Source organism: Bos indicus, chromosome 2 (genome assembly GCF_029378745.1).
Source record: "Bos indicus isolate NIAB-ARS_2022 breed Sahiwal x Tharparkar chromosome 2, NIAB-ARS_B.indTharparkar_mat_pri_1.0, whole genome shotgun sequence".
In the NCBI taxonomy this organism is placed as follows: Eukaryota; Metazoa; Chordata; class Mammalia; order Artiodactyla; family Bovidae; genus Bos; species Bos indicus.
Window position 1 is genome coordinate 117929106 of NC_091761.1, and position 24850 is coordinate 117953955.

Genomic DNA, 24850 nt, shown 5'->3' on the forward strand with positions numbered 1-24850 from the left:
ATACTGAAGTTTGCTCAAAGATTTCTTACAGTGTAGAAATGTTACATATATCTTGTTAACATTCTAGGTGTTTGACTTTTTTTGAGTTAAACTCCTTTTTACAATTGGATTTTCTGTTGTTTTTTGCTCCTAGTAAATTTCCTTTCATCTAGTAACCTTGCTAACTCACTTACTAATTCTGGTAATTTGTGATTCTTTTTTTTTCCAGTTTTATTGAGATATATTTGACATACAGCACTGTATAAGTTTAAGGTGTACAACATAATGATTTAACTGACATACGTTACAAAATGACTCCCACAGCGAGTTTAGAGAATATCCATCTTCTCATATTGATACAACTTCCCTGGTGGCTCAGATGGTAAAGCGTCTGTCTACAATGCAGAAGACCTGGATTCAATCCCTGGTTCGGGAAGATCCCCTGGAGAAGGAAATGGCAATCCACTCCAATACTATTGCCTGGAAAATCCCATGGACAGAGGAGCCTGGTAGACTACAGTCCACAGGGTCGAAAAGAGTCGGACACGACTGAGCGACTTCACTTTCACTTTCATATTGATACAAAATAAAAAAGAAAAGGTTTCTTAGGATAACTCTTAGTATTTACTCTTTTAAAACTTATATATATAACATATAACAGTTTTTAACAGATTAATCATGTTAATCAAGATAAATCAGTACTTATCTCAAACTGGAAATTTCTTCCTTTTGACCACCTTCATCCAGTTCCTCCTTCCTCCAGTTCCCACTTCTGGTAACCACAAGTCTGATCTCTTTTCCTATTAAGTTTGTTTGTTTGTTGAAGTTTAATTGACCTATAATACTCTGTTAATTCCTGATGCACGAAATAGTGATTCCATATTTCTATACATTACAAGCTGATCATGATAAATCTAGTTACCATCTGTCACCATACAATGATATACATGATTATTAACTGTCTTCCCCACTCTGTACATTTCATGCCTGTAGCTCATTTATTTCACAACTGGAAATTTGGACCTCTTAATTTCTCTTATGTATTCCATTCATACTCCCACCTCCTTCCTCTCTGTCAACTCTTAATACCTCCTTGCTCTCTATGACTCTGTTTTGTTATATTTAATTATTTTTCAGATTCCACATATAAGTGAAACCATACAGTATTTGTCTTTTTCTAACTTTTTCCACTTAGCATACTACTGTCTAGGTCCATTCGTGTCACAGATGCAATATTTCATTCTTACATGGCTGAGTAATACTCCATTAGACATATAGACCACATCTTCTTTATCTAGTTCATCTGATGATGGACACTTAGGTTGCTTCCATATTCTGGCTATTGTGAATAATGCTGCAGTGAACAAAGAAGTGCATATATCTTTTCAAATTAGTGTTCTTGTTTTCTTTAGAAAAATACTCGGGAGTGGAATTGCTAGATCAAAGACACTTGCTCCTTGGAAGAAAAGCTATGCCAAACCTAGACAGAATATTAAAAAGCAGAGACATTACTTTGCCTACAAAGATGCATATAGTCAAAGCTATGGTTTTTCCTATAGTCATAAGTGAATGTGAGAGTTGGACCATAAAGAAAGCTGAGCGCTGAAGAACTGATGCTTTTGAACTGTGGTGTTGGAAAAGACTCTTGAGAGTCTCCTTGGACAGTAAGGAGATCCAACCAGTCCATCCTAAAGGAAATCAGTCCTGAATATTCTTTGGAAGGACTGATGTTGACACTGAAGCTCCAATCCTTTGGCTACCTGATGCGAAGAACTGACCATTGGAAAAGACCCTGATGTTAGGAAAGATTGAAGTCCGGAGGAGAAGGGGATAACAGAGGATGAGGTGGTGGGGTGGCATCACTGACTCGATGGACATGAATTTGAGCAAGCTCCGGAGTTGGTGATGGACAGGGAGGCCTGGTGTGCTGCAGTCCGTGAGGTCACAAAGAGTCGGACATGACTGACCAAGTAAACTGAACTGATGGTAGTTCAGTCCATAAGAAAACCAACCCTGAATATTCATTGGAAGGCCTGTTGCTGAAGCTGAAACTCCAGTACTTTGGCCACCCGATGCAAACAGTCAGCTCACTGGGAAAAGGCCCTGATGCTGGGAAAGATTAAAGGCAAAAGAAGAAGGGAGTGGCAGAGGATAAGATGGTTGGATGGTATCACCGACTCTAGATAAATCTTCACAAATTCCAGGAGGTGGTAGAAGACAGAAGAACCTGTCGTGCTACAGTCCATGAGGTCGCAAAGAGTTGGACTTAGCAATTGAACAACAAATGGTAGTTCTGTTTTTAATTTTTGAGGTACTTTCATCTGTTTTCCATAGTGGCTGCAATCATTTACATTCCCTTCAACAGTGTACAAGGGTTCCCTTTTCTCCACATCCTCACCAACACTTGTTATTTGTTGTGTTTTTGATAACCATTCTGACAAGTGTGAGGTGATATCCCACTGTAGTTTTGATGTGCATTTTCATGATGATCAGTGATGTTGAGTATGTCTACTGACCATCTACATGTCTTTGAGAAATTGTCTGTTTAGACCCTCTGCCCATTTTTTAAATCAGGTTACTTGTTTTTACTGTTGTTGAGTTGTATGAGTTCTTTGTATATTTTGGATATTGACCTCTGATCAGATGTAGTTTGCAAATATCTTCTCCCATTCAGTAGGCAGCCTTTTAGTTTTGTTGATAGATTCCTATGCAAATCTGTTTGACATAATCCTATTTGTTTATTTTTGGTTTTGTTTCCCTTGCCTGAGAAGATAGATCCAAAAAATAATTACCAAGACTCATATCAAAGAATGTGCTGCCTGAAAGAATCTATAATTCTTTTCCACTTTCTGACACATTCATGTCATCTGTGAATAATGACATGCATTTCTTCCTTTCTGATTGTCATGTCTTCTTTATCCTTTCCTTATTGCATTGGCTAAGACTTCCACTAAAACGCTGAAGAGAGATAATACCAGGCATTCTGGTCTTGTTCTGACTTTGGAGGAAGACTTTCAATATTTCACCATAAAGTATGTTGTTTGCTGTAAGTTTTTTAAAACTCAGATAAACTATGTTTCCTTTTATTTCAAGTTTGCCAAAAGTTTCTGTTTTGAATGGATAGTGAATTTTATTTTTAAAAAATCTTTTAGCTGTATAACTAAAATTTGCTGTTTTTCTCCAAATCTGTCTTCAGATCATTATCAGTTGTTTGCTTCCTGGCCAAGGCTCCTGTGCTCAACATTCCTAAGTAACACCTATTGCTTTCCCATGCAGCTGCCCCATTGTTCTTGTTCAGTAGCTGAGTGGTGTCCTACTCTTTGCAAACCCATTGACTGCAGCATGCCAGGCTCCTCTGTCCTTTGCTATCTCCAGGAGTTTGCACAAATTAATGTCCCTTGGGTCGGTGATGCTATCCAGCCATTTCATCCTCTGCGGCCCTCTTCTCCTGCCTTCAGTCTTTTCTAGCATCAGTATCTTTTCCAGTGAGTCAGTTCTTCACATCAGGTGGCCAAAGCATTGGTGCTTCAGCTTCAGCATAGTCCTTCCAATGAATATTCAATCCTTTTGGATTGACTGGTTTGATCTCCTTGCAGTCCAAGGGACTCTCAAGAGTCCTTCGGCACCACAGTTCAAAAGCATCAACTCTTCGGGGCTCACCCTTCCTTATGGTCCAGTTCTCACATCCATACATGACTACTGGAAAAGCCATAGCTTTGTTGATCTTTGTCAGCAAAGTGATGTCTCTGCTTTTTAATATGCTGTCTAGGTTTGTCATAGCTTTTCTTCCAAGGAGCAAGTGTCTTTTGCTGTGTACTTGGCCCCAGTCACCCAGGGGACTTCTGTTGGTCACCCCACATCCAAATCCTGTTCTCTTCTTTAAGTCTCATCTGAAATGTCCACTTGACATTTCAAATCAGTGGGGAAATGGAGAACCATTCTATAATTATCATGACAATTGGCTATCAAATTTGTCACAGAATAGAAACGGTTAACTAAATCCCTATCACCCATTAAAAAATCTGTACTCCTGCACTATATATTTAAAATTTTTATATGGATTTTAAAACTTAGTGCTATGCACACAAACATACACTATGAAAGTTCCATACAAAAATAAGACTGGATAGCGTTTTCATTTGGAGGTAGAGTCTGAACATTCTGAACAGCATTCTGAACCTGAAAGCCATAATGGAAAAGAATGGCAAATCAAGTACGTGTGAAATAAAATTTTTTCTTCATGAATGATACTTCAAATTAATGCCTATGGAAATGATACTTCAAATTGCCTATGGAAAGTGTTGGCCACATATTTACCAGGCAAAGGATTAGTATATCCTGTGTCCAAAGATTTTCAACCCGACAAATTAATAAGAAAAACAGCCTTATGGAGAAATGGGGGCTATGGACAGTCACCTGAAGAAATACCACATGACTAATAAGCATATGAAAAGATGCTTACTAGTAACCTTACTGAGTGATCAAGAAGTTTGAAAACCAGCAGATTCAGATTTTTCCACTGGCAAAAACAAACCATCAGGTTGTCAAGGCTGTAAGAGGTGGCTTTACTGAGTGCCATCAGCTCCAGGACCGGGCCAACAGTACCAGAATGGAGCACCTTCCCCCCCAGAATCTTGCCATCTACAGGGAGGCAGACCAACTACAGAATGTGATCTGTACAGCACAGAGGTGATCTCTCTAGTGAGGAGAGCCTTGCAGGGAATCCCGAGTAGTTGGCAGTGATCAGGGAAGACTTCAGGAGAACTAGACATGTGGCACTAGTAGTAAAGAATCTGCCTGTCAATGCAGGAGATACAGGAGACTTGGCTTGGATCCCCGGGAAGATCCCCTGGAGTAGGAAATGGCAACCCACTCCAGTATTCTTGCCTGGAGAATCCCATAGACAGAGGAGCCTGACGGGCTACAGTCCATGTGCCTCAAAGAGTTGAACACAACTGAGTGACTGAGCACAGATGTGAGCTGAGACCAAGACGAGGTGGGGACAGTCCTGTGGGCCCAGGATGCAAGAGCACAGAGCCTGTCCCCAGGATGGGTGGTGGTCATGCCCTCTTGTAGGCTGTAAAGCTGGCTGGGACCACCGCGAAGCAGCCAGGGAACAGATCAGGAAGTGCCTGGTAAATCTTGAAATAAGACTTGATTCAGCTAGTCAGTGGTTTTCACATTACCTTTTGGTTTTGCAAATAAATGCACTTGGGAGGCTCCACAAGCATTTTATTTATTCCAGTCTCCTCTTTAGGAATATTTTTTGCTAGTTTAAAGCTTGTAAAACCAAAGAAATACTTACACCCTCAAATATTTTGTATACCAAGTTTTATCACCTTAACTGTGCTTCCAAAAGCTAGATGAACATGTTTTGGTGCAGACCACAGAGGAAAGCATCTGTCACTGCTGTAAATACAGTAGAGACTCTTACAAATGTGTCATTGTTTGGGAAGGTGGAGCTCTGACCAACTCTCTGGAGTCCTGCCCATACAAAGCAGGTATAATCAGAGCAAAGTTAGCCTGAAAATCAGGAGAGGCTAAGGAGCACCAGCTCTGCACAGAATCGTCAGACACTGAGAGTTCATAAAAACGCACGAGCCAACTTATTGTAGAGTTTCAACACACAGTAAGTGGTTTTCAGTGCTTTTTGTCTGAATTTGGCATTTGTGATGAGGCAAGAATTTAGTAGATAGTTGTTAATCCCATTCAACTCTGAAACAGAAGACTTTTAAAAAATTTTTTTGACGTGGACCATTTTTAAAGTCTTTATTGAATTTGTTACCGTATTGCTTCTGTTATTTTTTTATGTGCTGGTGTTTTGACCATGAGGCATGTAGGATCTTAGCTCTCCCAGCAGGACTTAAAGTCACATCACCTGCATTGGAAGGGGAAGTCTTAACCACTGGACCACCGGGGAGGTCCCTGAAACAGAAGTCTTAACTATTCCCACATTTCTGGATTTCCTGGATCCTTTGAATTGAAGAGCACTTATTCTAAAATCAGCCATGTGAATTTTTTTTTTAATGTGATTTCAATTCATTCAACAAATATTTGAGTGCCTCCTGTCCACCAGGTGCTACTGGGCACCGTGCCAAGCACAAAGTATACAATAGAGTGCAAAAGTTCATGTTCTCGGTCCTCATGGAGCTAGATGCTAATGAAATAAACCTTCAAGCCAAATTAAGATGTCAACCAAACAAGATGTCAGCCCTGGTAAGTGCTGTCAAGGGGAGATACCCACGTGCCTGAGGATGTGGCCTGGTCAGGGAGGTCATGGGAGGTGCTCCGGAGGAAGTAAAGCTTGAGCTTTGGTCATGAAGATGGGTGAATGGAAAGAGGAGGGCAGGGAGCAGGTGGCTGGGCCATGCCAGCTTCCAGCTTTGTCCTGATACGGAGAGAACCAGAGCCCTTGATTTTGAAGAGGATGCAGTGGCATACCCTATCCTAGTGATTGCAGGGCACACCTTTTTTTTTGCATCTTCATATCTCCAGAATCAAAGTGTAATTAGCAGTTTTTTCTTTCTGAGCTAGACATAAAATAATGATACATACAACTAGAGTTGATGAAGTATGGTGATCAGGTTTTGCATTTTTAAGAGATTACCCTGGATGTAATGTGGAGAACAGATAAGATTATCTGCATGGATTAGGGTTTTCTTTATATTACAGTAAAATGCAGAAACCTGCTCCTGCTGCTGAGTAACGGTAATTTCACTTTCACCTATACCTCACTGTCTAATTTCAAAGTTCTCCTTTTATCAGAAGAGTTTGTTCTCATTATTAATCTGAAATCATAGATCTACATAAAAAAAACTCCTTTTATTCAATAGATAAATTTAAATTGACAAACATAAAAATCTGTACACAATGTCCCTTAATAAAAGGGTTTTGGGGGCTTCCCTGGTGGTGCAGTGGTTAAGACCCTGCACTTCCAATGCAGAGGGCATGGGTTCGATCCCTGGTCAGGAAACTAAAATCCCACTTGCCCCCACAGCCAAAAGATAAAGGACAGGGAAGGGGAGTTCTGCTATGGAAAACTATGGTAACTATACTGTTCTAGGTAATAGGGATCCCTTGAGGATTTTTGCAGAGAAGAAATCAAAACTGCCAACAAAACTCTTAACTCTGGCTACAGCAAAAAGAAGTCCTGAGGGAGAGGGAGGAAACCTCATGGGAATGAAAGGAGGGAAGTGGGTGATCAAACTCTTAAAACTCTTGAAACTCCCATTTTCTAGAAGAAGAAGGAAAATGGAGATAAAACTTTTATAACCATCTATAGGACTTTGTGAAGTAAGATATACAAATGATTGACATGATTCCCTTCCCTTCCTTTATCCTAGTAAGCTCCTTTAGTTCCAAGATAAGTCTTTTCTCTTCTGTAAAACCATTTTGTCTCTTTGTTGTTGTTTTTTTTTTTTTTTTTAAGGAAGAGATTAGCATTCAAAAGTAAAAAACTGTATACACATTCAGACCCTTTCACACTGCCCTCTGTTTCAGCGGCCGCCCCCAGCCCCTCAGTGACTGGTGCTCCAAGTAAGACACTCTGAAGAACCGAAGAGACAGTTGGATACATTTTTAGTGCTTTAGTATTTTGCTTACTCTTTCAGATTTATTTTTCCCAGTTGGTAGACTTTAAGCAGTGACTAAAGGATCTTAAGTGAAATATAAATTACTCCTCAACATTACCTTTGAATACTGGATTACTTTGTTTTGTTGGTTGTTTCTTGGAGGGAGGTTAGTAACACCAAGCTCCCTCTATTAAAGACACAGCAAACACATCCTCATCATAGTACCCACTGCAGTGTCATATGCCTTTCACATGAGGATTGTGCATTTGAGTAATTCTCCCAAAATAGTTAGGTGTGTGTCTGATTTGTGGAGAAATTGGCCATAAAGCCCATGTAGCTATTGGTTATGGATTGAAGTATGTTTTCCCCAAAAAAGATACTTTGAGGTCTTAACCCTATTATCTCAAATGGTGACCTTATGTAGAGATTGCAGATGTTACTAGTTAAGTAGGGCAGACCCCAAAGCAGTGTGACCACTGCCTTTATAAAAAGAAGGCAGTGTCATAACCAGGGCAGAACTGGAGTCATGCCTCAAGGAATGCTGAAGGTTGTCAGCAAACCACAGAAGCCAGGAAGAGGTTTCCTCTATAGGCTGCATAAGGGAGCATGGCCCTGCCAATGCTCTGGTTTCAGACTTCTAACCTCCAGAACTGTGAGACAATACATTTCTGTTATTTTAAGCCAGCCAGCTTGTAGCAATTTGTTAACAGCAGTCCTCAGAAACCAACATAGTATATGAGGATATTCATGGCCACTTACTCAACTCACCTGAAATAGGGCAGTGGAAAAATATAGTTGTATGGATCCATCAGGCATTGCATGCCTCATCTTAAGTTGCCATCTGCCGCGTGCGGTCCCCCATCCCTCCCTTTGCCACAGTTAATTGGACCAAGATGGAACCTGTCTTTGGGCCCGTGGCTCCCTTGGCTAACCAGCAGCCATATGACTTGTGTGTGGCCTGGTGTGGAAAAGATTTGAACTAAGAGGCTCAAGGGGATATGATCAGTTAGCTGTAGGGAAGTGAAATAGAAAGGTAAAGAGGAAGCTCGAAAAGGCCACTCTTAACTGTAAGCTACTGGCCAAGAGAGGAGCGGAAAAAAAGACACCCAGAGCAGAAGAGAAAGGACCGTGGGGGTGGGGGGGTGGCACAAAGTAGGGGGCATGGAGCTCAGCTTTGGTGAGTTGGCAACTTGCCTCTCTACACTCATCCTCACTTTTTAATGAAGAGCTCAACTTTGGGAGTTCTCTGATGGCCTAGTGGTTAGGATTCCAGGCTTTCACTCCCGTAGCCAGGGTTCAATCCAGGAAAAAAAAAAAAAAAACTTTTAGTTGGGCTTAAAGTTGCCTGTCCAGTAGAGTACATGACCCACCATCCTGGAAATTGAGTTGTTGTTGTTCAGTCACTCAGTCACATCCAACTCTTTGTGACCCCACAGACTGCAGCACGCCAGGCTTCCCTATCCTTCACCACCTCCCAGAGCTTGCTCAAACTCACATCCATTGAGTCGGTGATGCCGTCCAACCATCTTGTCTTCTGTCGTCCCCTTCTCTTCCCGCCGTCAGTCTTTCCCACCATCAGGGTCTTTTCCAGTGAGTCAGCTCTTCACATCAGTTGGCAAAAGTATTGGAGCTTCAGCTTCAGCATCAGTCCTTCCAATGAATATTCAAGGTTGGTTTCCTTTAGGATTGACTGGTCTGATCTTGCAGTCCAAGGGACTCTCAAGAGTCTAGGTATGACCTTGAAACTAAGTATTCAGGACTTAGTGTCGGGCAGGAAGAGGGCATGGCCTTTCCATATGGCTGCTGAGAATGAAAGCCAGGGCCAGGGATAGGTGGACAGGGAAGTCAGCTCAGCCCCTGTCTCACCTGGCACAGCAGCCAGGCTTCCCAGAGCACAGGAAATAGCGCTCTCTGCCACTCCACCGTTGCCACATGGTGTCCCTTTGTGTCTCTTCCTTCTTGTGTCTCTTCTCTGCATGCAAGTGTCAGTCAGGTCCTTTGGAGTCCTCCTCTCACAGAAGGCCCTCAGTCTTCATCATGAGGAAGCCTCAGGAGATAATGACAGGCTTCTTGGCAGTTCAGTCTTCAGAGCCTTGAGGACCCACAAGAGGCCAGGAGGGGAGGGTGTGCAGCTCTAGGCTGGCCTCCCTCCGCAGCAGCAGTCAGTCTGGTCTCCCCTGCTCCTCTCCACGGGGCCTTGGCTGCTGCTAATTCCTCCCTGTCCCTGGGCCTCCGTGTCCTGCTTGATGCTGCCCCTGCCAGGTGACCAGTGCTGGGCCTCAAGTTTGCTTCCTCCAGAGGGAGGACCTCATGTTTTCTTTCAGCCGCTGGTCCCTGTTGGGGAGCTTTTTTCCATTAGACCTCCCCACTGGCCAGACAATCCTGTGTATTGCTCATCCTTGGGTCAGGTGTTGAGTTGACCCTTTTGCCACCAGCATCTGTCTTCCTTCTTGTAGTAACGGTACCCAGATTTTCCTCCGAACCACGCTTCCCTCCCCCTCACTGCACGTGATTTGAATAGCTGGATGCCACATTGTCAATGGCCAGGTGATATGGAGAACCCAGTCCCAGCCAATTAGATGCTTAGACTGTTGAGAAAGGAGCATTCCCTTCACCTCTGCTGGGAGCTGTAATGATGTCAGCCAGGGCAACGGGGGAAGAAGCAGCCAGGAGGTAAAAGGCAGAGCAGGTATTTGTGGTAGGATTTGCAGCTCCTGGAGCCTGCTGGTCCCACTGCTGTATAAGCCAGTGAGGTTCTCTTTTTCCCTCAAACCAGTTTGAGAGGATTTTCCATCACCTCAAACTGAAAACGTTCTGACTGGTCCAGGTCAGATGGCCCCTTCAGTCCAGTTGGGAGTGGCTGGGATGGCCAGCCAGGCGTCATCTGTATAGCAAAGTGTCCTAGGGGAAGGACAGCCTCGGAGACAGGAGGCTGGGTGAGATGGGCATTTTGAAGTTCAGCATCTCCAGTGTGAATAAGAGCCTGCAAGGCAAGATCAGGTGGCTATTGTTGTGAGACAAAAGTTAAATTAAAAAAAAAAAAAGTAGCTGTGAAAAGCAGGTGAGCAGATACGTGAAGCCTTCAGGAGCCCTGGCCCATTGGTAACTTAGCTGGCACACTGTGGCTCTGTACGCGAACCTAGACCAGCTGTCTAGTGGACGGCTCCCAAGATCTGGTCATAAAAACTGCCTGAGTTTATGAGTTGAATAGAGGGGCCCGATGCTGAGTAGTGTGTGTTTGCTGAATTAAGTTCCTCCCACCCTTCTCTCTCAAAAACTACCTCTCCCAGATACTCCCCACTAGAGATCAGCTATGTTTGAGAAATCATAGTTCAATTGAAATTAAAGCAAGCAAACAAAGGAGATAATTGTGTAGATGTTCTAGGCAAGTTTACATTTCACATTAAAACACTTGCATTTATTTAACAGTTCCATTCCAGCTGTTTTATAAATATTATTATAGTATTCCAACTAGAAAAACTAGAAAAATCACTCCTTAAAACACGATTGACTTGCTTAAAGCAAACAAATAGAATTCTTTTATTAGTACCTAAAAATCCTAGATTTTGTTACCATTTTAAATATAAAAGAAAAACTTAATTTCTGATGAAAGCTCACAAAACTCATCTAAGTGTTAGAAAATGACGAGCTTAGTTAGACTGATTCAGAAGAGAAACTTTATGAAGGTTTAGGGATTTATGAGCTAGTTTGAACTAGGTCTAGACAGCTAAAGATCATTGTTTTTTTTAGAAACAGTTTTGGCAAAGCCGTAAATCCAGTGGAGGGGAATGGTGGGAATTATTGAGATGGGGCCCAGGGGAGGCAGGAAACAGCAGTGTGGTCAAGGAGAGTCTGTAAACAGTAACCAGTTTTAGTAGTCTGACGTAGTAGTTAAACATATGGATTCTGTAAGCCGGCTCCACCATTCTCTAGTGATTGGGCTACAGGCAAGTTACTACCCTTTGCCTCAGTTTGTTCAACTGAAAAATGGGTCTATTAATGATATCGCAGAGGCTATGAGAAACAAGCTCTGCAAGAAACAAGAAAACAAGCTCTTGTCAACTGCAAGAGCCCGGGACAAGGCCTGGCACATTTTAAGTGTGCTATATATTTAGTAGTGCTCAATCATTCAGTTGTGTCTGACTCTGAGGCCCCATGGACTGTTACCTGCCAGGCTCCTCTGTCCATGGGGATTCTCTAGGCAAGAATAATGGACTGGGTTGCCACTTCCTACTCAAGGGATCTTTCCAACCCAGGGATCAAACCCAAGTCTCCTGCATTGGCGGGTGGATTCTTTACCACTAGCACCACCTGGGAAGCCTGTATTTAGCAGTAGTAGTAACCAGTGGGTTTTTTTGTTTTGTTTTTTTTTTAATATTTATTTTTTTGACTGTGTTGTATCTTAGTTATGTGTGTCAGATGCGATCTTTTGTTCTGTGCACGGACTCAGTAGTTGGGGCTCGTGGGCTTAGTTGCTCCTTGGCATGTGGGATCTTAGTTCCCTGACCAGGGATTGAACCTGCATCCCCTGCATGGCAATCTAGACTCTTAACCCCTGGACCACCAGGGAAGTCCCAGTAATGAGGTTTTTGATTGGAAATGGAGAAATTTAGTAGTAGAACAGTACTCATTCCTTTAAATAAATAAATAATGCAAGCCTTGCATGGAATTCTAAATTTATTGAGCTACTGATGCTCAGTTATACAGTATTGCACCACTTCAGTTAAGGCTTTTAGTTTGCATTTGGCTCATAAGTAGTTGTAACCTTAGGTTGGTCAATTTAAATACCGTGATTCCCTGTTGGATAGACGCACAGTCTATACACCCAAACGTTAATGCATACAAAGCAAGGAGGCATTGTTAAATAAAACAACAATAGTTACTGCAACTTAGACTCTGTGACCAATTACACATGATTAAAATTACTTCCCTCATTCATATCCACAGTACTCATCCCCCATCTAACATCTCAACTAAAATGTTACACTTTCAGGGACTTCCCTGGAGGTCCAGTGGTTGAGAACCCACCTTACAATGCAGGGTACTCAGGTTCAATCCCTGATTAGGGAACTAAGATCCCATGTGCGACAGAGCTACTGAGCCCACGCACCACAAATAAAGAATCTGTGCACCTCAACAAAAGACCCTGCACAATGCAACGAAGATCTCTCATGCCTCAAGGAAGACCCGACATAGCCAAATAAATCAATGTTTAAAGAAGAAAATTACACATGTGAAACCAAGGCAAAAATACTAAACCTGTGCGTTTGCTATTGCACACGCACTATGCATAAGCAAGCAGGGGGTTCACAGTGAGAATCTGTAGCTGTAGGAGCTTTAGAAAAGGATTTACAAAAATTGTGTTTATAGTTGTGTGTGCAGTGGGGGGTCTACAACAAAAAGTATATTTTCAAACAATTTTTTTAATATTTATTTTTGACTGATGATTGCTGTACAATATTGGTTTGATTTCTGTGATACATCAATAAGAACTAACCATAGGTTAGTCCTATGTACAAACAATTTTTTTTAATGATTTCACTCATTACTTTTTAAGTCAGTTAAATGTATACTTAAAAAAAAAAATCTCAGTGAGGAACACATGGCATCTGAAGGGCTAAAGCCTCCTTTCAGAATTCATCACCTTGTGCCTCAAAATCAGGTTCCCTTCCAGACGGTTTAGCATTTTTCTAGGCTCAAGTCTGGCTTCTCCCTCCTTGAATTTACCCTCTTCCTTCCTTTATGTCCAGCTGGACAGTTGGAAGTGGAATCCTGTCCTTCCTCCCTTTGCACTCTGGTGTTCATCCCTGTCTCCCTCTCCACCCCCGCCATCGCTCTTTCAGACCCTCCACATGGTGCGACTACTTTGCCCTTAATTTTTCAAATATTGAGGGGAAAAGGCCGTTGATCCTCATTATTCACAGACTCCACATCTGTGGATGTGTCTGCTCCCTTGGAAAATAACCATCACCACCGCCCCCCACCGTCAGTATGTTCCGGATACTTTCCCAGTCACCCCCAGGGCTCACACAGAGCAAGGATCCATATCGAGGTCCACCTGGATCGAGTCCGCTGGCGGGTTCCCAGCTGACACTAGTCAAGGTGATGCTCTGCCTCCTTGTTTCAGCTCATTCTGTCAACAAGCATCCTTCTCACGGCCTATTTAGTGCCATATTTTCCTCTTTTGTGTGCTTCTTGGTGATTTTGCTCTTTAAAATGGCCAAATATAGTGCTGGAGAGCTGTTCGGTTTTCCTAAGCACGAGAAGACTGTGGCGTGCCTCACAGAGAAAGTATGAGTCAGATAAACTCCATTCAGGCCTGAGTTGGCTGTAACCCCAGGGTTAATGAACCAACACCATATATTAAATAAAGTGTCTTTAAGAAAAACACACACGAAACAAAGTTATGTATTGATCAGGGAAAAAGGGAACCAGAGGCTCTAAGTGCCGGCCTCTGTGATTCCTCTAGGACAGAGATTCGGGATCCCCTCACTCAGAGTTGCAGGTGACTTAATGGTGTTCATTGGAAGGACTGATACTGAAGCTGAAACTCCAATATTTTGGCCACCTGATGTGAAGAGCTGACTCATTTGAAAAGACCCTGATGTTGGGAAAGATTGAGGGCAGGAGGAGAAGGGGATGACAGAGGATGAGATGGCTGGATGGCATCACTGACTCAATGGACATGAGTTTGGGTAAACTCTAGGAGTTGGTGATGGACAGGAAGACCTGGTGTGCTGCGGTTCATGGGGTCACAAAGAGTCGGACACAACTGAGCGACTGAACTGAACTGATGGAACCTAAATAACTGAGTGACAAGAACCAGCTGAGCATACACGTACACACACACACCTGAGCTTTTCAGAATATGTGGTGCCTACATTTCACCTACAAGATATTGATCTACACAATCTGGCCCCATTTCTTTTTCTTTCTTTTTTTAGTTGTGGCATGTGGGATCTAGTTCCCTGACCAGGGATCAAACCTGGGCCCCCTGCTTTGGGACCATGGAGTCTTAGCCACTGGACTACCAGGGGAGTCCCTGGCCCCATCTCTTAATTTGGCTCCTAATACTCTTTGCCACAAGGTCTCTGTTCCAACAAAATTGGCAGATATTTTTCTGCTCCGAACTCATTTCAGCCACTGCCCCTCCCCACTCTTTCTACCTCATCTCCTTTGAGGGGATCTACTGGGGTTCGGTCACAAGGACAGGCACATGACCTAGCCCAGGCCAACCATTAACCCACCTGCCTCCAGGATGGGTGTGGGGAGTGACACCAACCAGACAAATACAATCATCCCCTGGGATTTTTCATCCTCAGAGTTATTTTGCTTTGGTAATTTAGTCACTAAGTCATGTCCAACTTTTGTGACTCCGTGGACTATAGCCTGCTGGTCTTCTCCATCCATGGAATTCTCCAAGCAAGAATACTAGAGTGGGTTGCCATTTCCTTCTCCAGGGGATCTTCCTGACCCAGGAATTGAACCTGGGTCTCCTGCAGGGCAGGCAGATTCTTTACCAACTGAGCTACAAGGGAAGCTTTGAAAATCCTCAAACTGGGTGACATAGGCTTGGACTTCCTAGCTGCCAGGCTCCCCTCTGCATGAGGGAAATGCACCTGTGGTGGAAACTCACGAAGCCAATAGCAGAGAGGAGCAGAAAACAGGAGAGAGCGAGCCACTGATCTGATGCTGTCATTTTGAACACCACTGTCTTTCCAGGTTACACAAGCCAGCGCAATTGCCTTCTTACTTCAACTACTCAGGATTGAATTTCTGTCTCTTAAGACCAGCAGTCGTGAATAATACACCCAGACCTTTCTAATCTACTTGGAATGGCATTGCTCAAAGCCACACATTTCTGTCTAACTTGGATTTATTTCTCCCTAACTTGGATTTATTTATTTGCAAAAGTTAGTATACCTGGATTTCCTTCTGTGTATCTTCTCGAGACTGTTGTTGTCTGGAAAGACCTACTGTATAGCACAGGGAACTCTATTCAATGCTATGTGGCAGCCTGGAAGGGAGGGGTGTTTGAGGAAGAATGGATACATGTATATGTATGGCTGAGTCCCTTTGCTGTTTACCTGAAGCTATCATAACACTGTTAATCAGCTATACTCCAATATAAGATAAATTTTTAAAATTATAAAAAAATTTTTTAGGCTTTTGTTGTTTGGGATAGACAGTAAAAGAGAAAACTGGGAATTGAGAAGATGAAAAGGAAATAAAACAGGAATAGAAATATTGCAGCACACCCCTAAGGGAAAGTAGAGAAGCAGAGGCAGGTAACCAGGACCTTAGAACTTAACTGAGCCAGGTGGGTGCAGTCATGTGTCAGCATTCTGTTCTGTCTAAGGTGTCTGTGAGCTAAGCCCCTGCAACCTTTATGGGGGTCCTAGGTCCGTCTAGTCAAAGCTATGGTTTTTCCAGTAGTCATGTATGGATGTGAGAGTTGAACTGTAAGGAAAGCTGAATGCCGAAGAATCAATGCTTTTGAACTGTGGTGTTGGAAAAGACTCTTGAGAGTCCCCTGGACTGCAAGGAGATCCAACCAGTAAATTCTAAAGGAAATCAGTCCTGAATATTCATTGTAAGGGATTGATGCTGAGGCTGAAACTCCAATACTTTGGCCACCTGATGCGAAGAACTGACTCATTGGAAAAGACCCAGATGCTGGAAAAGATGGAAGGCAGGAGGAGAAGTGGATGACAGAGGATGAGATGGTTGGATGGCATCACAAACTCGATGGCCATGAGTTTGAACAAGCTCTGGGAGTTGGTGATGGACAGGGAAGCCTAGCATGCTGCAGTCCATGGGGTCGCAAAGAGTCGGACCTGACTGAGCGACTGAACTGAACTGATCCTCAGGTAAGGGCTTCCCTGGTGGCTCAGTGGTTAAAAAAAAAAAAAAAAAAATCTGCCTGCTAAAACAGGAGACATGGGTTTGAAGCCTGGGTTGGGAAGATCGCCTGGATTTGGAAATGGCACCCCAATCCAGTATACTTGCCTGGGAAATCCCATAGATAGAAGGAGCCTGGCATGCTACAGTCCATGTGGTCGCAAAGAATCAGACATGACTTAGCAACTGAACAACAGCAACAGCAAATCCTCAGGTAAACATCTCTTTAACTCACCCAGTGTCACCTCTGTCTTTCAGTCTTTGCTTATAATACGCCTCCACCTGGAACACCCTTTCCCCCACGTTTGCTTAGTTATCCATCCTGTTCTCAGATCTACCTTCATCTCTGCCCAGAATCCCCTTAACCTGGCCTTTTTCAGGGGGTAAGTTTGAGGACAGAGCTTGAGAAATAATGGATCAAATATAGGTTACCCCCAAATTTTCCATTTTAAACATCCATGTGACCCTGGATAGTGGCAGTGAGCAGCATGGAGTCATCAAAGCAAAAATAAACATTTGAATAAGCAATAAAACACTGAAGAAACTATCTCTTGACCTGGTCACCAAAAAGGCAACATCCATTTCTTAGCATCTCATTGAGATTGATGGTGGAAAGAAAATTTCTAACAAACAAGAGACAGCAAGTGGGAATTAGCCTTTATGAACGTAAGCTGTATTGATTCTAGGCTGTGAGAACCTAAGTCTACATTCAGCTCACACATGGCCATGAATCTAGCTCTTAGCACAATGCTGAGTACATGGTGGGGATTCAGTAAATATTTATTGGATTAAGAGATATTAATCCTATTTGCTAGAAATTTTAGGAACAAGCACAGAACACATAAATGGCACAAAGAAAGGAATTGGCCCTTATGGTAGGAAGTCACATCATAGGAAGGGTTTCTTCAAGATGTGACTCTGGGATTTGGATTTTTAAAAAGGGGAACAGATCTTTTCGAGGGAAAGAATTCTAGGCAGGAGGATTGCATTTTAGCAAAGTCACCGAATTGTGATACTACAGTTTGAAACTGCAAGTGATGTGTTGAAATGTGAAGTGTAGTCAGGGGTTTAGCATGAAATGATGCTGAAGGTCACTATCTCAGAGCCCTTGTATGCCACACCAAGGACTTCAGTCACAATTTAAAAGTCGCATGCATATTGGCATTCTTCGTATACCCATGACTGAAGACTGATCCAGGGATGCTCATCCTCTTCAACCGAGCACATGGAGCAGTGAGGGAGGAAGGGGACCCCACGCCAGATCAGCCAAATCAGATCAGGGGGCTTCCCTGAGAGCTCAGTGTTTAAGAATCCGTCTGCCAATGTGGGAGACTTGAGTTCGATCCCTGGGTTGGGAAGATTTCCCTGGAGAAGGAAATGGCCACCCACTGCAGTATTCTTGCCTGGATAATCCCTGGATAGAGGAGCCTGTGGGGTATAGTCCATGGCATTGCAAAAGAGTCGGACACTTAGCAACTCAACAACCACCACAATGAGAGGCCTTTGGCTGCCATGTTGGATGTAGCCTGATTTAAGGGTAGAGCTAGAGAGGCCTCAAGAGACTTTGTCTTGATCCTCAAGAGCACAGTGGAGCTGAAGGGAATGTCAAGGGTTGTTCAGGAAGTTGAAATTAATAGAATTTGATCCTGGAGGCAGTGTTCTGTGATGGCAGAGAGGTAAGAGCCTAGAATGACCCAACTAGTGCCACCAAAATAAGAGTGGGGGAATAGGTAGGTTTGTAAGAGAAGGTGATGAGATTCAAATTTTTTGTAGTTGATTGCAAGATGCTGTTGGATTACCCAGTAAGCAACTGGTGAATTTAGAAGGACTTTGGAGATTAGAAGTGCAGATACAAATTTTTGAGTCAGGGACATTTACAGCTGTGGATGAGATTACTAGGAGGGAGGGAAGGGCGAAGTCAGCTAAGAGCAGAGATTTAACCCTGAAGCACAATTCAAGGCAGAAGAATGCCCCTGTCCCCACATTTGCATCTTCTTACTTTGGGGAGGAGAAGTGTACATCACCGATACTAGTGGCATAAACTACACAGTTCATTTGAGGATGGGTTAAACCATTTTCCTTTTAAGTAATGAAATGCCTTTGCAGTGGAAATGGTCTGATAGAACAATGTTGATAAAGGCGGGGGAAATGGCTCCTCTTGGGTGATGTTGACAAGAGTGTAAATTAGTATATCCTTCCTATGGCAGAAACCATTTATTGTCCCTAGTATCTATTTTCCAGAGAAGGCAATGGCAACCCACTCCAGTTCTCTTGCCTGGAAAATCCCATGGACGGAGGAGCCTGGTGGGCTGAAGTCCATGGGGTCTCGAAGAGTCTGACACGACTGAGCGATTTCACTTTCACTTTTCACTTTCATGCATTGGAGAAGGAAATGGCAACCTACTCCAGTGTTCTTGCCTGGAGAATCCCAAGGATGGCAGAGCCTGGCGGGCTGCCGTCTATGGGGTTGCACAGAGTCATACTGAAGCGACTTAGCAGCAGTATCTATTTTCCCCTGTTCTTAGTAAAAAAAATTACTTGATTTTTAGCTGAACATATGAACATAGGGAGAAAAAAAGACTACATTTCCCAGTCTTCTCTGCAGCTAGATGTAGCCACGTGACCAAATTCTGGCTGGTGGGATGTTGGGAGAAGTGGTGGGTGTGACTTCACAAGTGTCCTTAGAAGTTGTATCCTTTTGTGTCCCTTCCTCCTTCCTGCTACCTGAAATACAGATGCAATGACTGGGACCTGAGCAGCCATCCTGTGCCATGTAGAAAAGTCAGGTTCTAAAGATGATCAGTCACTCAGTCGTGTCCGACTCTTTGTGACCCCATGAATCGCAGCATGCCAGCCCTTCCTGTCCATCACCAACTCCCGGAGTTTACCCAAACTCATGTCCATCGAGTCGGTGATGCCATCCAGCCATCTCATCCTCTGTTGTCCCCTTCTCCTCCTGCCCCCAATCCCTCCCAGCATCAGAGTCTTTTCCAATGAGTCAACTCTTCGCATGAGGTGGCCAAAGTATTGGAGTTTCAGCTTTAGCATCACTCCTTCCAAAGAACACCCTGGACTGATCTCCTTTAGGATGGACTGGTTGGATCTCCTTGCAGTCCAAGGGACTCTCAAGAGTCTTCTCCAACATCACAGTTCAAAAGCATCAATTCTTCAGCACTCAACTTTCTTCACAGTCCAGCTCTCACATCCATACATGACCACTGGAAAAACCATAGCCTTGACTAGATGGACCTTTGTTGGCAAAGTAAGGTGATGGAATACCCCAAATGGAAGATACCTGGTCCCTTGGGTCATGCACTGCCGCCTCCCTTATATAAACTGTCTGTAAGCCACCTTTGGGTGTTCTGTCACATTCAGCTAAACCTAATCCTGACCTATATGCTTCCCCAAAGCAGTCTAGCAATATTTAGTCAGATATTGTATGTATGTCCTTTTCTCTGGCATCCCACCTCAGGGAATCTCGGGAGATAATCACACAAATTTGAAATGATCCATAAAATGAAGATTCATCAGAATGTTTTTTATAATAAGCAAAAACTGGTTGGTGGTATGGGGGTGGGGTGGTGCAAACCAGAAGTTTTTCAACACACACAATCAATCTAGAGATGTATATAGAGTCTGAGAAATGTTTGAAGAATGTCTGTAAGAATATTCTTTACCACTAATGCCATCTGAAAAGCCCTCAAGAATACTCTTTAATGCCTGGAAATGAGATTAAAATTTTTTTTTATCTTTCTCACCATGTTTTAAAATATTTGAACTGTATACTATGAGCTTTATCATTCTTACAAAAACCGTAAAGCCTTTTTAGTGTTTTCAAATGTTCTCTTTAAAAAATACCATTAAGAAAGTAGTGTGAGGAGTTTTGCCAGCTGACTGTTCAGGAAGAGGCGTGGCCACTGTTGCTCAAAGCTAAACAAATGAGAACACACTCCAGGAAAACTGACTCAGCTTTTTTAGGTAGTCCATGGTAGGTGGAGACATCCTAATTGGCAGGCTTTTCAACTTTCTACTGAAAAAACAACTGGAATGTAGATGATCTCCTTAATGTTGCATATATTTCCATTCTTTAATTTTACTTTTGTAGATGTGAGGAGTTGAGATGGGGAAAGGAAGTATATAGATGATGTCAGAGTAAACTTGAATCATCACAATGTAAGAACTTCTTATTGTCATTGAAACTTTGGGTTTTTATAAATGGCTTCCTCCGCTACAGTAATCCTGTGTAGCTTTCCTCCCCATTCCAACCTCAGGGCATTTATTGCTTTTTATGTTTTATTTCATTTCTTTTTTTAAGAAAGTAATTCTATTCAGTTCAGTTCCGTCACTCAGTCGTGTCCGACTCTGCGACCCCATGGACTGCAGCACGCCAGGCTTCCCTGTCCATCACCACTCCCAGAGCTTGCTCAAACTCATGACCATCGAGTCAGTGATGCCGTCCAACCATCTCACCCTCTGTCATCCCCTTCCCCTCCTGCTTTCAGTCTTTCCCAGTATCAGGGTCTTTTCCAATGAGTCAGTTCTTCACGTCAGGTGGCCAAAGTATTGGAGTTTCAGCTTCAGCATCAGTCCTTCCAATGAATATTCAGGACTGATTTCCTTTAGGATTTAATTTTGGTTGTGCTGGGTTTTTGTTGCTGTGCAAGCTCTTCTCTAGTTGCAGCGCGCCGGGGTGCTATTCTTCGTTGCGGTGCGAGGGCTTCTCATTGCAGTGGCTTCTCTCCTTGCAGAGCGTGGTCTCCAGGGCGCTCGGGCTTCAGTAACTGCAGCACACAGGCTCAGCAGTTGTGGCGCACAGGCTTAGTTGCTCCACGGGATGTGGGATCCTTCCAGACCAGGGATCAGATCCGAGTCCCCTGCATTGGCACGCAGATTCTTATCCACTGTACCACCAGGGAAGTCCTATTTTATTTACAGAAAGCTTACTGTATTTACAAAGAAATGAGATGCATTAATACACTTCACAGCAGTTAAAAGGAAATAAAATTGTAGGGCACTTTGAAGAAGTAAGGCTACTTGTAATCTATTTCCTGGTAGACCTGTTTAAGGCAGCACTTCCCAGTTCTAAAATTCTACAGCAATAAGTCACCCTCCTTTCTTTAATTTAAGAGATTGCCTGCCAGTTTGATTGGAAATAGTCCGAAGCCCAGCCAGCAAAGTGTTCAGCCCTTTTGTGAAGTTTAATATCTTTTTCTCTTTTGTGGCCATTTATTAAATAACACTGCATGAGAATTCCTCCCTCCCTTTTATCACAATTTCCCCAGCACCTGCCCTTACTTAGCATTTCAAAAAAGAAGAAAAGCAGCAGGCAGCAATGATTTAGCCCCTTTTTAAGCCCTGCTGTAAAATCAAATGTGGCTGAATTATAGTCTTAATTTTTAAATGTATTCAACGTGATTAAATATGATTAAAATACTAAGCTTTACTTATCAGAAAATAGCCTGCTCATTCACAGAAAAGTGCTTTTGTGATAATTCCATAATACTAAGGATTTCTGAGCTATTAAATTGCTTGGTATCTTTAGTTCATTCTCTTTGATGTTTAAAAGAAATGCATAAATGCATAATGAGTATATGTATAAAGATATGTTTAAATACAAGTAAATTAATGTAAAGTAAATCTAAAATGTTTACTAATCCAACTCTGTAAATAGAAGTTAAAATATCAATATTATTTACATAAATAAAAGTTTGTATCTTTCAAAGTATAGTTTTACGTAGTTTATATCACACATTTGATGAGTTCTGATACCTAGAAAACTTCGTGTCGCTTTCAACAATATAGTCTATTGGAAAAATCTCTCACCTTTCTTTTTTTAATTTTTTAATATTTATTTTTATTTATTTATGTATTTGGCTGCACCGTGTCTTAGCTGTGGCATGTGAGATCTAGTTCCCTGACCAGTGAAGCTCAGAGTTTTAGCTACTGGACCACCAGAGGAGTCCCATCTCTCACCTTTCTTGATAAGTTGATGTTTTAATTTATTCAATAATTTATTCAATAAGCACTGACCAACTTCAACTTTGTGCCTTTCACCACGGGCACTTGGCAGGTTAAAAAAATTATAATAACAACTAAGACTTGGAGATGGCTTTGTAGTCTAGTGGTAGTAACAAAAGATAAACAGGGTTCAGTGGACTCCATGCCCCCTGAATAAAACTCTCCAGCAGATAAAGGGGGACTATTCTGGGAGGAGGAGGAAACCAGGCAAGGACAGGTATCCCCGCTTTTCAAAAGTTTGCTTTTCGGGAAGATAGACATCAGTACCTGCTTTCACTAACTGAAACAAATCCAAAGTTTTTCACTTTTATGAAAAAAAGCGAAAAGCAAAAATAAAGCAGGGCATCATTTTCCAGTGGCCCTTTATAGATGCAGCTCACACCCCGAGCAGCCAGAGTCGTGCTGCCAAGCTCCTTCCCCTGGAACCACACTCAGCATCTCAGCAGCGGTCACCATAGCTTTGAACTGTGTCTGTGAGCATCTGTGCTTGATCTCGATTTATTTTGTGCATCCATTAACAAAGTGTGTCCCGAAGTCATTGCTGCTTCTTCACATTATGCCATTCCAGTTTAGGAAAGATTGCATAGGAACTCGGTACTTCCAGATTGGCGGGAGGGGTGGAGTAGCTGTAAAATGAAGATTGGTGTGCCCTTAGATATGGAGGTTGACAGGATTCGAGTATTTGCAAGATGGATTCAGTAACATGATGCATAAGAATGAAAAATGAGGAAATAATGACAAGGAAGATGGTTGCTTTTTCCAAGAAATTTATTTATAAAGGTAGGGAAAGCATGATCAAAGGATTGTTGTAGTTATTGGAAAGGAAAGGTTTGAGCATGTGAAGGCTAAGAGGAAAGAGCCGATGGAAGGGGAGAAGATGACAAAATGGTATAATTAAAATAACATGAACTTTGGTGTCAGAATTGAATTAGAATCTTGTTTTTTTTTTTTAAAAAAACTTGTTGTGCAACCTCAGCCAATAAAACCACCCCATGAATCTCACTTTTCTCAACTATAACATGAAAACCCGGCATACGAATGAAGTTTCTTCACTCATTCATATAATTATCTTTAATGGCAGGTGCTGAACATGCAGTAAAGAGAAAACACTTGTCCTTGCTTTCTGGGATCTTACAGACTGGAAGATGTAGTTGTAAAGAATAGAAACCAGCAAATGTAAGGGAGATGTTTAGGAGGATAAAAAGTTTTTGAAGACCCGGTTATTGTTTGGATTTTGATTTTTGGAGTTTGCTTATTGTTTGGAGTAAGAGAGAAATTTGTACAGTAGACAGTGGTGTGGGCATGTGTCCTAATTAGATGAGAAACATGGGCAGGAATTCCTCCTTTTCCATAGTTGAGAGAATAAAGTGAAATGTGTAGAGCACTTAGTGTCTCAACAGGGCTAAGTCAATTTTGCTAACCATAATTATTAATACTAGTCATAGTATTAATAATGCTAGTAGTATTATTAATATTGATTCCCATTTGGCAAACAGTGATGCCTGAAGGTCAGCAAAATTTTTCTCTAAAGTGTACCAGATAGGAAATATTTAGGCTTTGTTGGCCATATACAGTCCCTGTTGTATATTCTTCTTTGTGTTTATGCTTTTTTGTTCTTTCCTTTTTTGAAATGTAGAAACCATTCTTAGCTCAAGCTGTGGGCATATTTGGCCTGCTGGCTGGAGTGTGCCGAGTCCTAGTAATGCCATTTCCCACGCAAGAATCAGGAAGAGGGGACAGGAGGAGAAGGCACTGGTGGCATATCCAGGTAGAGATCCTTAGGCCACAAGGTCAGGGCTGGAGAGATAGTGTGAATCATTGACACATAGATGGTAAGAAGCCAAGGAAAGAATCTTCGAGATGGAAGAGATCACCCAGGAAGACTGTGTAGAGTCTACCCACGAAGAGGAGGAAAGGGCCACAGATAGGACTACAGGGAGCCTTCTCTAGGATCGGAGCCAAGGTCACAGCCCCAAGCAGGTTAACCAGACACCCCACAAGAGGTGAACCAGTTTCAGTGCAGTGGCTTACATGCTGTCACAAGTTATGCATAGGGTCCCCTGGGAAGGCACGTGGGAAAGGCATCTAACCAGCCTGGCCTTGAAACAGGAGCTCAAAATATGACACCTTAACAGTCTTATGAGATGCCCAGGAATTAGCTAAGTATTCCAGGCAGAAGGAATAGCCAGAGCAGAGAGGAGAAAGAGAGAAATACAGGTGCTGGTTTGTAGACAGATTAAGGCATACATAAGGCATAGGCTGGAGAGAGCAATGGCACCCCACTCCAGTGCTCTTGCCTGGAGGATCCCATGGACGGAGGAGCCCGGTAGGCTGCAGTCCATGGGGTCGCTAAGAGTCGGACACGACTGAGCGACTTCACT

At 42.7% G+C, this 24850-nt stretch overlaps 1 protein-coding gene and 1 long non-coding RNA gene across 3 annotated transcripts in view; both read left to right on the top strand.

Moving 5' to 3' along the window:
* Positions 1–23415, top strand: part of LOC139177582 (uncharacterized) — a 30693-nt gene extending 7278 nt beyond the window's left edge. The window contains exon 2 of the long non-coding RNA XR_011562086.1: positions 1392–23415. This is a non-coding gene — a long non-coding RNA (uncharacterized lncRNA). The remainder of the gene's footprint in view (positions 1–1391) is intronic.
* Positions 1–24850, top strand: part of FBXO36 (F-box protein 36) — a 116739-nt gene that overhangs the window by 7586 nt on the left and 84303 nt on the right. The gene's annotated exons all lie outside the window — the stretch shown is intronic.